Raw genomic sequence first — 16,417 nt, forward strand, 5'->3', positions numbered from 1 at the left:
TAAAAGACATTCATCTTTTTTCTCTACTTCCTGCAAAATTTCAGGAAAAAACCCCCACTGCTATTCCAAAGTGTGACTCCCTGGAGAAAATGTACATACAATGTTTGCAATTAGTAGGAAAAGTCCACTGCAAATTAAATTTATTACTTTACTAGTGGAAATTCAGCAGCTGAACTAACAAAATCAGGTTGAGTGTTGATTCTTTTTAATAACTGCCTCTTATATCACTAAATTCTATAGCAGAAATAAATTTTATTTCATGTTACCTCTCTGTTCTGCCAATGCCAATGCAGGAAGTTCATAAATGTGAATCCTCAGGAGGCTTACACGCATCACTGAGAACAGTAAAATGAATGGTTACACATCTGCAGTCTGAACTTTGAGATGAATACAAGCAAATAGTGAATGCGCATTTTTCAAATGATTGTGCTCATTATTTTCCACTGACTCATGACTGTTGGCAGAAATAAATAATACATTTTAAGGTGTAGAAGTTCAGCAATCACAAGTACAGAGAGTATGTATGTATATATCCATCCTCTCTGCATACATAATATTAAAGCTATAGGTTTTCATCTGTTTTTTATACATCAAATAATTTATAATGCAGAACTGTAAAATATATATAGAACACTGCATCAATCATATGAAAGTACAAGCATTTCTGTAAATCCTTCATTAAACCTAGATTTGAGACTGAACCAAAGACTTACATGGATCAAGTCATGGTCACTTAGAACACTGAGAGACATAAAATACTGTGTTATTTCATGTCAAGATTATTTGCAGCTCTCTTCATTATTTCAAAGAATATTAGTGACAAATACAGTGCATTCCACAATAAAGCCAGTGCTTATGCCCTTAAATTCAGGAGGCAACTGCTAAACAAGGACTGGGAAATCAGCTGACTTGAGTCCTGAGGTATTTTACACAACCAGCACACTGCTAATGTACCCACAGAAAACACAGATGTGTAACCAACTTACAGTAACATCGTCAAATAAGAAGGAATTAACTACGTGAATATTGATAATGTCTTGCTCTTCATCTCTACATTCCCTATCAGGCTTTGCGACATACCATAAGCCACTTCTCAAGACATCAACCGCTACATGTCCTCTATGGAAATAGACAGAAAAAAACAGAATTCAACCAGCATATCCTAAGTGGTGGCTGAAAACATAAAGCACATGTGTCACCCAGAACCACTTCAAAGCAGCACAATACCTTACTAAAGTAAATAAACAGCATAGAAAAAATATGTGTTGTTGTATTGTGTTTGTTATGTTATATGCTGATTTGGTTTGCTCCTTACACCCCTTTCTGTTGTAATGGTTCTGCCCTGGTTCTCTCTCTCCTTGATCGCCCTGTCTGTCACCTCTCCCCTCCCTGTTACCCGTAGCAACCATTGTATCCATTCCCTCAGTCCCTCCCTGGTTCCCTGTCTGTCACTCGGTGCCCCAGCCCTTCTGTCTAGAATCTTCCATCCTGGGCATCGAGTGATTGGATCAGGGGCCAGGACTCCGCCCCTGCTCTTCCTCCATTAGTTTTCCCTACATGCCTGTTATCCTCCCACCACTCCCACCGTTGCTGTGATTTGCTGGAGACCACCTTTCCTCTCTGTATCCGCCCCACTTTAAAAACCCCGGTCGGAGGCCAGTTGGCTTGTGTCCAGCTGGTGGCACCCCTGGGCATTAAATCTGGATCGCACTACCTCTGGAGTCCGTCTCTTCTTTCGCCTCCTGTGGGTTAGCAGCCCTCTCTCTCTCTTAGCCGCGGATCCTCGTCCCTCAAGGCGAAAGCCTTAGGCGCTCCCCTGACCGAGCCCCGGATCGGGAGAGTGCCCCCGTGCTGCCGGCGGTGCTGGCCACAGCTAGCCGGGACACACCTTAAGGTCAGCCGCCGCTGCAATGTGTGTATGCTACCCTCATACTTAATTGAGCAAGACTTTGGAGATATGCATTAGAGGAGAATTAAGCAGAACATAAAAGAAATTAATGGGTCGATATGGTTCCAAATCAACTCAAGAAGAAACTGATACATAAAAATATGCATGATATTTTGATTTAACAACTTTTTACTCCAGGTACAATTTAAAAAATACTGTGCTGTCAAAGCACTCACAACTTCCAGTCTTTTGGCAAAGGCAATGAATATCGAACGTCTGCAGAGCTGTTGTGAGTTCATGAACTACAGAAATAAAAAATATGCCTTCTTTTGGTAGCCTAGTTCTTATGTAAAAATCCAAAAATAATACACCCTAGTAACCACATCCACAAGGAACCAGATACTTGGCCCCAAAGTAGGAGAGAGCAACATAGGCCTTATGGCAACTGCCACTGCTAATGTAGGCTCCAGCACTCATATTAGGATGAAATCAAGCATAGCAGAGCTCAGCCTTTCCAAATCATGCCTTCGTTTAGGGGGAGGTGGAGGATTCTGTGTCAACATCTTTAATAAAGCAGATGTGACTCACTGCACTCTTGTTTCAAACCATAAACTGAGGTTTCTCTTCTTCCTCTGAATTAGTGGCAGCAGCACTGGGGGCAGTAGCACTAGGGCAGCAATCCTTCATAAGCTTTTGCTCAGTACAATAATTTTAATTAAATTATATTATTTGATACTTAAGTTTTGTTACACGAATCCTGACTTTAGTTTCTCTTCCTCGTACTCTGCATCCTTATTCACCTTATCTTCTTCAGGTACTGATCAAAGAAAAATATGGAACCAATTTAATCAGTGTATCAACCCCATAAATCTTCATAAGCTGCATTTTCTTTTTGCTGAAGAATACATTTCATTTATAAGTGTTGTTTCAATAAAACCAAGCAATTGAAAATATCTTTGTTTAGCATACTTTTAATGTTGAAAGCATCTGTTAGGTCATGTTAGGGTTTGAGGTTTTTTAATCATTATTATTTTTACACAGATTAATAAAGGAATTTTTCAAACACTTTCTTGCATCTTTCTTTTTCCCATTTAAATTACTCACCTAAATTCAATAATAGTCCAGTAGAATTTCAACACCTTGTAGCCCCATAGTGGCCTGCTCAATTGTTTCTAGAAATATCCTGGAAAAGAATTAATGCCAAAGAGTGCTCTTAAGTTTGCAACATTCAAAAGCTGTACTTGAAGTTAGAAATTTAGAACTTGCCTTATTTACATTTTCCTGCCAAAATCCTATATTCAGTCCCATGATGATTTTCTACTTCATGTGAGCTTTAAAGTCAAGGGAAAACTCCTATGTAAGTAGATTCCCTGCTTCAAGGGTCAGAATATGCCAAGTGTATCCAACATTTGTGAAGCCTATGCACTGTCCTGCTCTCTTGTGGGAGGCCTGTTTTCTCACTTTCCTGTGGTTCCAGTCTTCCAACTACATCCTTTTTTATTCTCTCCTTTTATATTTTTGGACTGTCAATTCCACTGCCCCATCCTTTGTGCCCTGAAACTGACTAGAACATCTAAGAGCTACACTCTAGCAAATTCTGAAACTCCAAATTCCAAAGCTGAATTTTCCATTGACACAAGGTGAAATTCCACTACCAGTCAGGACAGAGGGGCAGCAGTGGGTAACCAGCACTATACTTCAATTTGGGATGTGAGCCAGCCTTACACAGGGCACGTCACACAGAGCATATGTCTGTGCACATGGTGCCCTCGGACCAAAAGAACCAAACCTCAAACTCAAAAAAACAAACCTTGAACTCAAAAAACTCAGAACTCATGCTCCTTGTCACTCAGACCAATCCACTTTCATTTGAGGCTACTTGATGAATAATTTGAGATATAATAATTTCTCAAATAAATTTGAGAAATACTATATGCATGTATTTTTAATACTTTTAATATATTTACTCTTAAAGCAAAAAAACATTGAAAATAAAAAAATATATTTTATCATTTCTACTGCAAACATTAACTTTCCTCTGACTTAAAAATTACACTTGACCACTAACATCTATGCAAATATTTTCATTTTGATAAAATTAAGACAGTAGAGAAACTGCACAGTTTTTCATACTTTATTCCACAGACACAGACTATGATGTTGTTTGCAAAACTTCTTAAAAATTAAACAGTGCAAACTACTGTAAATTTAAGCACTGTCAAAAAAGAACCTTTTATTTCCATTATAGTTTGGTGGAAACTGAAATATTCAGTGAAAAACAGCTAAATTATTCCTGAGAGACATCCATTCCCCTGAAACCAGAATGCTGTTTTCTCAAACTGTCATTATTTTCTCATTTGAGAAACAGACTGCAACTGCAGCTCTGCAGCTATACAATGCTATTCTATGTAGAACACTGCTATCCAATATCATTTGTTTAAAATGTTATGGGCAGCAGATACAACCAGCACTAGTGTTCAGCTGTGCAGCTATTAGCGCTGTAATAAACTGTGGGACGAGGTGGCAGAAATACCAATTAGAAGTAGTACTATTATTTTGAGCTGAAATTTTGTAGTGTCTTCAGAGATTCCTAAAACCCTTCATTAAAAAGAAATGTAACTGTGTTAAAGAAATGAACCTCACTACCTCAATATGTGAAAACCCACAATGTTACAAAATTTACCCATGAGCACATTCCTTTGCTTGTACTGATTTTGAGGCAGGGACTAATTGAAGGATCCCGCTTCAATGCTTTGCAAAAGGTGATCTGTCTTACACAGACCACACCCAAACTACTCAGAAATATCAAGTGTGCATTTTCATTTCCTGTGTTCCCCCATCCAGCATTTAACTAGTCTAAATTTATTTAAAATTTTAGACTGATGGAGCCCTACAGCAAGCAGAAGATATCCTTACAGCTTTTTTCATGGATGCTCATCAGTAATGTCCAAGTGTTTCACGAACACTCTTCAACTCATTCACAGTCTCACTACAGGATAAGAAAGCATTACTATTCCTATCCAGAGGCTGGAAACAAAGGGGCTTACAAGAAGCCACAGAAAACCACAGCAGAAGGGCCAGAACGAGAAGCATGGGAGCACACAGGTGTTCCTGTGTATCCATCCACATCTCCAGCCTGTACTGATCACTACCAGAAGTGGGAGGTGCCTCTCACTGCAGTTCACTTACCCAATATAGCTGACACCAAAAGGGTCAATGAAGACAAGCTAAATAAGAAAGCACACATCTTTCCTGGCTACAGCCATGCCATGATTTGGGCTGTTCTCAGCAGCAGGCAAGGCTGCCATCACAGAGCCAGAGACACAGGATGTTTCCTGTAGCCTTGAGCCTGTTAATTACAACAATGTTTCTTCTTTTCACAGGGTTTCACAGAACCACAAAACAGCTGAGGATGGAAAGGAGCTCTAGAGATCATCCAGTCCAACCCCTTGCCCATGCCTCAGCTGAAGCCTGTCGCCCAGGTCTGCATCCATGTGGCTTTCCAGTATCTCCAAGGATGGAGAGAGACTCCACCACCTCTGAGAAACCTGTGCCAGTTCTTGGCCACCGTGATAAACTGTTTCCTCAGCAAGGCTGATGATGACATCAAGCTGACAGTGCAGTTGACACTCCTGAAGGGTGGGATGCCATCCAAAGGGACCTGGACAGGCTCAAAAGGAGGGCACATGGGCTCGAGATGAGGTTCAACAAGATCAAGTGCAAGGTGCTGCACCCAGACTGGGGCAATTCCCAGTATCAATCCAGGCTGGAGAATGAAGGGGTTGAAAGCAGCCCCAAGGAGAATGACTGGGGGGTGCTGGTGGGTGAGAGGCTGGACATGACCTGGCCATGGGCACTCACAGCTCAGAAAGCCAAACGTGTCCTGGGCTGCACCAAAAGCAGCGTGGGCAGCAGGGCCAGGGAGGGGATTCTGCCCCTCTGCTCTGCTCTGCTGACACCCCACTGCAGTGTCCAGCTCTGGGGTCCCAGCACAGGAAGGACGAGGACCTTCTGTATCAAGCCCAGAAGGGGGCCAACGAAGATCATAAAAGAGTTAGAACATGTCTCCTGAGAGAATTGGGATTGTTCAGCTTGAATAAGGCTCTGAGGAAACCTCCTCATTGTGCTCTTTGGTACCTGAAGAAGGCCTACCACAAAGTTGGAAAGGCATTTTATACCATGACTTGTATGTATAAAACCAGAGGTAACAGTTTCAAACTAAAAAACATCCAGTTTAGTTTGGGTATTAGGAACAAATCCTAATTTGTGGCACTGGTGAGGCACTGGAACAGGTTACCCAGAGAAGTGGTGGATGTCCCACTCTTTGTCCCACACTCTGAACGTCACAGTTTGAAGGTGCTGGAGCTGTTCAACATAAATTATCAATCCTTTTCATAACAAAAATATTAGGCACTGTTTGATTGCCACATTACAAAAAAGATGTTGCTACTGTTAATTTGCAGTTCTCCACTATATTTTCTTCTCAAAAGTTAAAAGAATGAGATAATTTATTCAAGACCACTGGCAGAAACCAGGCTTAGCTTGCATTCTTGTGCAGCATCCAGTGAACTAAGGCTGTTCTTTTTCCTCAGAAAGGTGTCAAGGACAGAAGTAAGAAACACATCTTTTAAAGAATTGTTTGATGTAAGATAAGAGAATATTTTATTTATTTCAGTTTAACCATTTATCTAAAAACAAAATATTTTCTTGGCAGACAAGCAAGTTGTAGCATTCCACCAGGCTGAAAAGCTCAGTTTCACCTTACTCCTCTACAGCATATCTCATGTCACAGTAACAAATGAGAGTCTATTTTATATTCCTCTTTGTCTGACAGTACAGATTTTATGTGAAACATTTTTTGGCATGAAAAAAAAAAAAAACATTGCACTAACTAATCCTTTTATGTTCTAATTTTTAAGCCATGTTTTCTCCCTTGTCTTTGTTAAATAGCATGGAAAGTGCACAGTGAAAAAATTAGACACTTGACAGATGTTTTCAGACTATATCCTTAGACACAGAACAGGGGTTTTTTTGTTGTTGGTTGGTTGATTGTTTTTTAATGCAGAAAGAAAATCAATTTCTGCATAAAAAATTTACTAAAATCTGATGTGCAACTATACCTGTTGTCAAACTTCACTCATTAAGAGTACTTTAATAAGAAGGTTCACTGACTTCATTTTCAAGCAGATGGAGTAACTTAACAATTAATCTGAAAAACCAAAAATAACTCTTACTACATAAACTACAAAAAAAAAAAAAAAACCCAACCAACAATAAAATCCCCACAAACCAAACCAAGAAATTCTTAGCAGTGCAAGGATTTTCTTGAAATGCTGAAATACAATACACATTCCTTTCCTTAAAAATAATTCCAAATCCTTTTAACAGAGTTGGATTGTATTTTATATATTATAATGACCTTAGTGCTATTGCTGATATTTCTTATCATTTATATAATTTCACTTTTTTTCCCTTCATAATTGTGCTCTAGATGCAATGTTTTGATACAGAATATTTTAATATGCTCACTTTCTAACACTGCTCCTTTAAACTGGTCTCTGATCTGGGTCTTAACACTTGCAAAAATGTATGGCCTGGGATGGTTCTTTAAGGCTGAACTTTAACAATCAAATTTGGAACAGGGACTATAAAATTAATTTTTGGCATGGAATTTGCCAGAAGTCTCTCTGACACTCTACTGCCCTTTCTACAATTCCTTAGAGAGGGGAATTAAGTAGTGAGACAGTCGGTAAACTCCATAGAAAAGCAGACTACCTCAGTAGAAAGAATAAGGGATATGCAGCCAGATGCAGGGGGCATGAAGCAGGCATGAGTTTACGTCAGCATGTGTAGGTGCATCCACAACAGCGCGAATCTAGAAAGACAGTCAAAAATAGCAGTGGAGACAGATGAAAGCAGACTTCAGCATGGTTTAATAATCTGTCCAGAAGGCTTGGAAAGCCCTCTCTTAAGTCTAGGCTGGCATGTCTTCACATCACATACAGATCAAAGCAATTACAGAGCTGTCTGCATGTCCTGCAATCACACTACTTGATCACAGTGTAGACACATCCAGAAATAGTGCTACTGTAGATATGTTCATCTAAAAACTGCATTTGCAAAAAGAAAAGCCTGGAAGCATACTGTAAAGCATATGGGACTTGATGAGGAACATATGCTGGAGAGAGTGTCCATTTTGCTAAATTCCATTAGCTGGAATTGTGGAGGACTTCCTTTATACTCCTGTACCATGTGTTGGTTGGCCTCTCCTGTGGGGATTCACAGAGTCGGGCCAGATTAACCTGAACCTTCAAGGACTGCAATTCACCGAGCTTTACCATCTGCAGAAGAGACACCATACACTCTACAGGCAGCTGGGAGAAACCTTGTGACATATAAACAACACTCATTCCTCTCCATTCCAACACAGTGCCAACGCTGTGTTCTGACCTCCTAAACCAAGCAGGCGCATTAGCTATCTACTGATTCAAGGACAGACATTTCAGAAGGACATCAAGACACCAATGCCTTTCTTTATCTTTTAGTGCTGCTAACAAGGGAAGAACTTACTGTGATACAGAAACCCAGAGCTGATAAAATCCTTCAAATTCAGGACCTCCTCTCCTCCAACAGTGGTTTGCTGCTTGGCAGTAACATTACTCTACTGGCTCTAGCCTCTACTGGCTACAAAAAACAAACCACGACAGACGCCACATCTTCTCAAGGATGGCTTACTATCCTTTGTCCAGCAAGTGACCAAAGGGATCCACACATGTTCTTAAACTGACTGCACAGGCAAATTATTCACTCTGAGGAGATTTTGTGTGCATTTTGCTAAATCACAACCAGAAGTTAAGAAGGAATGCAGTTATTCAGCATATTTTGCTGCCTTATCAGGAGAGTATAAAGACACACCAGTGTTAACTCAGACAATTAAAGACCTGGGAGGAACTGGATCACAGCAGCAGGGATTACATACAGGCCAATTTACCATGGGAAGAAGCAAGGTAGTAAAATACATAAAATTTTGGGTGCAGGGATAAACATTCTGTGCTGCTGCCTGTCTCTGTGGAAACCCTAAGCACATGCACAGTTGTGCTCCAACTAGTTGTCTGGACCTGAGCATCTCAGCACTCAAACACAGCAAAACCTCCAGTCACCCTGCAGCACTATTCCAGCAGATTCCACTAAACTGGGAGAAGCTGCTGAGTCCATTGAAGAGGTCCCCTGCAGACACCTTGACAAATTATAAGTCTGGGCAATCACCATCCATATGAAACACTACAAGGGCAAGAGCCATGTTCTGCACCTGGGACAGGGCACTCCTGGCTGTAAGGACAGACTGAGAAGCTGGAGAAGGAATGAAAGGTCCCATGGAATAGGATCTGGTGGTTCAGATCAAGAGCAAGTTGACTATGAGTTAACAGTATGCCCTAGCAATCAAAAGGCCCAAGCGTATCCTGAGGTGCATCAAGCACATGGAAGAATTCCTCTGCCTTATAAATGTGAATTTGGTACCTACACAAGTACTACCCTCAGTTCTTGTCAACAAAAGAACAACACCCCATATCTTGGGCGCATCAGGGACAGCATCACCAGACCAGCAAGGGAGGGGATTGTCCCACTCTGCTCTGCACTGGGGCAGCCTCACCTCCAGTGCTGGGGGCTGGTTTGGGCACCACAACACAAAAAAGACATTGAGATGTTAGAGAGTGTCCAAAGGAGGTAACAAGGATGGTGAAGGGCCTTGGGATGAAGCCGTGTGAGGAGTGGCTGAGGTCCCTTGGTCTGCTCAGCCTGGAGAAGAGGAGACTGAGGGGAGACCTCGCTGCAGCTACACCTTCCCTGTGAGGGGAAGAGGAGGGGCAGGCACTGATCTCTGCTCTGTGGCGACAGTGACAGGACACAAGGAATTGGCCTGAAGTTGTGTTAGGGGAAGTTTAGACTGGAGATTAGGAAAAAGTTCTTCACACAGACGGTAAAGGTTCTTTATCCAGGGAAGTGGTCACAGCACCAAGCCTGTCAGAGTTTCAATGTTAATGAGAAGCAAATAATTAATGATGTAAGTGTAACTCACTTTCCTGGTGATTTCATTCTGTAACTCAAGGTAAGTTTTTGGCCATGTCCTAGCAACAACTCAAATATTGTGCTTTATTCAGAGCTCAGCATATGAGTTTGCAAAATGTTAATATCCTAGATATTAAGATAATTCGGACACATAACTGAAGACTCTTTCCATGTAACAAGAGGAGAAGTGAGTACACTTAGAACAGTAGAATGTGCGTCAGGGAATATGACACCGTTTGTTTATCTTACTAGCACTCTTCTGCTTCTGTGTGTGGTATATTTCCGAGATATATTTTGCTTCATTTTGTTTGGCCCTTTTTTTTGTTTGCTTTTAAAAGCATCTTGGAGACAGCTTCTACAAATATTCAAATAAGTGTCTTAACAGGCTGACAACTTCAATATTTAAAATCTTGAGCCCATTCAAAAACAGCTCGTGGGATCTTCATAAATTTACTACTGTGACTCAACTGGAACTGACAGCATAGCATATAAAAAGCAGAATATTTACATCCAAATTTTATTTAAAGAGAACATGAGGAATGTACATGCACATATAAGCAGTTAAAGGTATTTCCTAATTCTCTAAGAAAAAGAGGCCAGTCAGTATGGCAAGATCCTGCAAAAGAACTACATGGATGAATAACCTGCAGAGAAGCACAGCCCCAAATCACAATCACATGCATGCCCCTGTCATGCACATCACAGATTCACAGAATGGCAGGGATTGGAAGGGACCTCTGGAGATCATTGAATCCAATCCCCCTGATAAAGCAGGCTCACCCAGAGCAGACTGCACAGGATCATGTCCAGGCTGGTCCAGGAAGGAGACTTCACACCCTCTCTGGGCAGCCTGTTCCAAGAAAGCTATGCAACACAGCCTGATTTTTAGTCACAGATGTAAACAAGTTGGTTAAAATGGGGGGGGAGGGGGGTTGAAGGGAAGTGCTAAGTTCCTGATTAGAATTTCATTTTAAATGGAAAGCTCCAGATTGATGCAGTAACAATAAAACAGAAGGGGGGAGAAGGGTGAAGATTTATATATAAGAAGAGGTCATGTAGTACACGGTATTGAGTTCAAAAGATAAGTAAGACAATGCTTTTTTTATCTGGTATAAACAAAAATAATGCCAGCAGTTTGACTACAAACAAGAACTGAGGAGGAAATTGAACCAAAAAGGAAATGATTACAGCAAACCTCACAAACCCAATGCTATGCTTTAACCAGAAAAAATACATTTTCAAGCACTACTTCGTAATCCTTTATGAAGTGCAAATCAGCAATATTAATATTCAAAATAAACTGTTGTAAAAACTCCTTAACTCACAAGAAAACAAACCGAATGAAGGATTGCCCTGATTGCCAAACTGTTGCGGCTGAATTGTACTTTTCTTTGATAACTCGAAGACCTTCAGACCTCTGAATCACTGGGTGTGGAAGATGAAATCACCATTCCACCTTGGACAGGTAAACAGCACACAATATTTCTACCACAAAAATTAATCAGTTATTTTCCCCCCTCAGTTCAGAACTCTCTTAGGGACTTAAATCAATAAAGTATCTGATGCATATGTTCTATCTTCTTGTTTCCAATGGTTCCAATGTGCATATAAATCTATCATAGAACCACATTTGCATTTAAAGAGAAATTCCCTTGTGTTTACTATGCACCTGCTTCATGTAAGCCTATCTTTTCTACCTCCTTTGAGAAACAACAGATCTGCCAGAAAAAGAGGGAGCTCAGACACAATGTTACTCCAAGTCCTCTTGCCAATTATCTAAGCACCATTTCCTTCAGTTTAGTTTAGTTATGGTCCTATTCAGACATGAGCTGACAAGAATTACTATTTCCTTTTCCAAAATCCAATGTTTCTCAACTTTTTCTAACATATTTTTCATTTTGACAGTGATCATATAGATTTCAACTGTAAAAAACCACTGTATTTGCTAAGTAACACACAGTAAAGCACTGGCAAATAGATTACTTACAGACTTGCACATGAAAAATATAAACTTTTTACTTGGCATTAATTTTAATTTTAATTATTGTCCTGCATAAGGAAGGATGAGAATATTCTCCTCTCGACATCTACCTGAAAAGAGATGGTTTATTCTAGTAAAATTGAAATAACAAAATAATTGTTCCCTGCCTCCTTAGTCATGATTCATGGGCTGCCTCTAGAGCTTCACACACACAATCACAGACAGACAAGGGTGCAGATAAAACTCTGCTACACACCTCATCTAGTCAGCTGAAACGTTTAAACACCAGATGAGGGAGATAACTTGCTGCATCCCACAAAGGCCGCTGAACTACTGTTGTTGCGCTCACGAGGTGCAGCATCACCACTTCAAGACACCAAACTATGTCACAAGGACCATCATCTCTGCACCACTGCCGAGGGGACTTTTGTGCTGCTGTCTGTGACAGATGCGCCACCCCACAGGGCTGCCTCTGGCTGTCTGCTCCCCCTTTCTTGCTGGCATATCCAGCACGCAGAGGCAGCACTACTTGTGTGTCTCCATTTCAGAGGACAGAAGCTACAGCAGCTGCAGCGGGGCTGTCATGCTTTCCCCTTCCTGCTTGTAATCAGACAAGTGTCCAAGGACAGAGCTGCTTGGAATTAGGCAAAGGTCTGAGACATCCTGGAAGAGGACTGCAAGAAAGAGAGCTGTGCCAATGCAGGTGGCATTCCACCTCAGGTGTGTGTGGGACTTCTTGCACCTATGGAGTCCACATGGGAACAGATTTTCAGCTGTGAGGAAAAATGGACAATTGGGAAGCAGAGGGACACTTCATAGTTTTTCAAGCTCTGTTGATGCCCAGTCAAGAAACATTTACAAAATACCTAATATTTGGGATTGTGGTTTTGCAATTATGAAAAAAAATGACTTATTGCTAATTGACAGTACTCCGTTAAGGGACTGAATCTTCAAAGGTACCTTCAGTCACCTTGTCCAAGCAGTCTAATATTACATGCAGCTCACTGTAAACTTGGAAGCTGGCCCCAAAGAACACATGACATACTTACTTTCCATGTTGCTGTTATTAGAGAAAAAGATATCAAGACAAGCAGTTTCCAGCTAATGCAAGCTACTATCTTCTACAGAACTTCCTTATCTGAAACACAGCTCAGCTCCTTATTCAAAAATTACACTTAAAAGCATTTTGAGTAGCCTGCACTGGAATGCTTGCTCAAAAAAAGAAGGAGATTTTTTTTTTAACCAGTCTTCTTGAATTTGGAGGTAACTATACACTGGGCCAGTACTCTGATGTAGTTTTATTTTATTCACTTTTTCAACAAGCTGCAAGTCACACACATGCTTTCTGCAGTACCCTGAATCAATGACACAGACCACAAATCACAAACACCTGAAAAATAAGTGAACTGTCAATTTAAGACAGTGTAAGTGACTGCATTAAGCAGAATGGCCAGCCTGCACAAGTCAGTTTTATACCATATACCCCTTAGAAAGGGAGCCTTTTCACTACAGGTGTTTCCACAAATGGGCTATAGTGATGAGGCAAGTGTCTCTTCGACTACTGAACAGGTCAAATTCTAATTGTTTCATTCAGATGAAAAGTGCTTCTCACTGTGTTTGAACTACCTCTTGAGCAATCCCCCAAGCTTGCTCTTGCAACCAGTTTTTCAGCTTACCTACTAAATCTTCAAAATATGTCTCCAGTATTCCACAAGGCATATGTGCAGACTTAGCAGCTATGAAGACTGAAGTGGTTTACCAAGTTCACCAACCATGAGCTCACACATGAGCAAGTTGCAGAGGATTTTAGGGTGAAGAAACTCATGTTTATGGGTGGTAGTAAGGCAAGAGGTCATGCTTTTTATGGCTTGCTGGAAGCACATGCAGTGCACATAACTCCTAAATTCAGTAAGGGCAAGGACACCATTAAAAGTCTGCTATAGCAAGCTACACAAGGCTAAATGCACACACATCATTCCATATAATTTCTGGCTACAGGATCAGTGCTATTTGCACAAAATATAAAATTATTTTGATTTCCCAGTGGTATGATTGTATATCTTTCTTCAGCCATTTAAATAGCACAAAAGGGTCCAAGAGTCAAACGATTTGCTTCAGTATTATTTTTTTAAACATTTTTTCAGCTACCTTCTGCTGTTGGAATGCTGAGGTACAAAACGAGGCTAAGATGCTAAGATTTTCCATGGAAAACACAGGAACCAGCAGTTTTTTTTGTGGGTTTTGCGGTGAGGGGACTGTTTGAGGACCGGTTGTGACTGATTGATATCCCTGTAAGAGATGTGGCTTTAAGCCAATCATCTTCTTTATATATCCAGTACCATCGGAACCTGATCCTCGAGCTCTTCTTTATATAAATTACATCTGCTCACATAAAGCACGCATTGATGCGGGCATGAAAAAGGTTTGATCCCCACTGCCGCAAAAAGACGATTTTGGACTGACCCAAGTATGATAAGCCTTGGAGCATGTTTCTACCAGGCAACTTGGCATTTGTTTCCCCACAGTTACAAACATGCAACTCCTACTTGATTTTCTTCCCGCTTTCGGCTTGCCCGGCGGGACAGGAGGGTGCGGAGGGCTGGGTGCCCGCCCGGACGCCCGGCTCCGAGCAGGGCAGCGGCAGAGCCGCGGCGGGGGCGAGTGTCAGCGCCTTACGCCGCTCTACAGGCACTTCGCGCGGCTGACATCACGATGCGCTCAGCCCCAGCGAAAGCCCCCGCGCTCAGCCCTGATTTCATGCGGAAAGCACTTCCCGGGGCGGGCTGGCGGGGGCCGGGGCTCGCCCCCCGCCGCCGCTCGCTCCCGCCCGCCGCCCGCGTCTCCCGCCGCCCGGCAGCGCCGCTCCGCTGCCCCCGGGGCCGCCTCGCCGGGGGAAGCGCCTCCAGCGCCCGGGGCTCAGCTCCCCGCTCCCTCTCCCACCGCACGGGGGGCAGCGCTGTCGGCGGCAACAAAGCCCCCGTCCGCTCCGCTCTGCTCACCTCACCCCTGCGCTCCGCTCGGCCGCGGCCGCTCCACGGCAGCCGGGGTGATGGAGACGGGGGAAGGACCCAGGTGCCGCCTCTCGGCTGCCGCCCCCCGCCACTCCCCGCCGGTGCAGGCAGCGCTCCGGCAGCGGCCCGGCTCCCGCCGCCCCGCCCTCCGCCCCTGCCCTGCCACCGGGCAGCGGCCGGCAGGAGCGGGAGGAGGAGGAGGAGGAGGAGGAGGAGGAGGAGGAGAGGGAGAGGGAGAGGGAGAAGGAGAAGGAGAAGGAGAAGGGAAGGAGGGAAGGAGGGAGCGAGGCACGGAGGGAGGGGAGGGGGCGGCTCCGCCCGGCCCGGCTGCGTCACAATGCGGGGGGCGCTGCCACGTGACCGGCGGCGCGGGCGGGGGCGCGCGGGCTGCGCGGGAGCCGGCGGGACCCCGCGCTGGGGTAACTTGACTCCCGCCCCGCCGCCACCGCCCCGCGGGTCCTGAATCGCCGGGAGCGATTGCCCGCGGCGTCTGAAAACGCTGCTCCGGCGTGAGCAGGGCGAGTCGCGTGGCACGCCGCTGCGCTAAAAATATCGGAAATGCAGAGCTCGAGCCTGAAAATGCCGAGTTCAATCCACTCTCATCTGTTTAAAATAAAACTCTGTCGGTTTGGGGTAGATTTTTTTTTTTTTTTTTTTTTTTTTAATCTGCTATAAAACCTGGAAAGGCTCGCTGCATCACTCTAGTTCACAGGTTCACGAGGACAGAGGCGGTGGCATCCGCATGTATGCATTCCCATCCAGCTGGTCCCACCTGCCTTGGCAAGAAACCAGCGTTTTCTCAGACAGCGCTTCTGAGAAAAGGTGCTTCTTCACCCTGCCTCTGCCGGTGCTCGATGAGCCGGGCAGAAACCCTCCGGCTGTCCCTCGGGGACTGCAGGGGTGCAGGAAGAATGGATCCTCCAAACAGGTTAGCCCGAGTAGCGCCCTGCCAGCCAGGCATCTGATGGCAGCGCAAGGACAGCAGAAAAGTGAACCCTTTGGCTGGGTTTTCCTCTTTGTGATTCAGCCTGTTTAGTTTCCCCCTTGCTTTTCATAGGCACATTTTCCATCCTTTATATACCTTTCCACTGCTTTTGTGTGCTTTTACCTTTCCAGCACAGAACATCTTAAATTTCATTTGCTTGCATGAGTGAGGAGTGCAGAAGCCCGAGAGATGCATATGGGAAATTTAAGTGAATTTATGCTAGTTTGGCATTGTGGAAAAACTACTGCCCACAGAGCACACTCAGCACTACCACAAGCATGCCACATCAGTCAGCACGTAGCACTGCTCTGGATGAGTGTCTCTGGAAATGGAGAAAATGCTCTAGTCTCCAGCGAAGTAGGTCTGTTCTTCGTGTAGGGATTTCTAGTGAAAGTGCCTAAACTCCCCTACTCCCCCCATTTTAATTTTGCTTAGTCCTGAGACAAAGTCGTCAGGCAGTAACCACCTTGAGAAGCTTGTCATCT

At 43.4% G+C, this 16,417-nt stretch overlaps 1 protein-coding gene across 7 annotated transcripts in view; it reads right to left on the reverse strand.

Moving 5' to 3' along the window:
- Positions 1–15,148, reverse strand: part of LOC121331507 (synuclein alpha interacting protein) — an 88,027-nt gene extending 72,879 nt beyond the window's left edge. For 2 of the 7 annotated variants that reach the window (XM_041395982.1, XM_041395980.1), the window contains exons 1-3: positions 14,936–15,148; positions 2,993–3,071; positions 267–335 (exon numbers count right to left, since the gene is read on the reverse strand). The gene's annotated coding sequence lies outside the window, so the exon portion shown is untranslated. Of the gene's footprint in view, positions 1–266; positions 336–2,992; positions 3,072–14,935 lie in introns of those variants that run through there. The other 5 variants (XM_041395981.1, XM_041395977.1, XM_041395978.1 and 2 more) reach the window with 4 other exon arrangements.
- Between the last annotated feature and the right edge of the window lie 1,269 nt (positions 15,149–16,417).

This window comes from Onychostruthus taczanowskii, unplaced genomic scaffold (assembly GCF_017590055.1).
Source record: "Onychostruthus taczanowskii isolate IOZ18803 unplaced genomic scaffold, ASM1759005v1 scaffold122, whole genome shotgun sequence".
NCBI lineage: Eukaryota > Metazoa > Chordata > Aves > Passeriformes > Passeridae > Onychostruthus > Onychostruthus taczanowskii.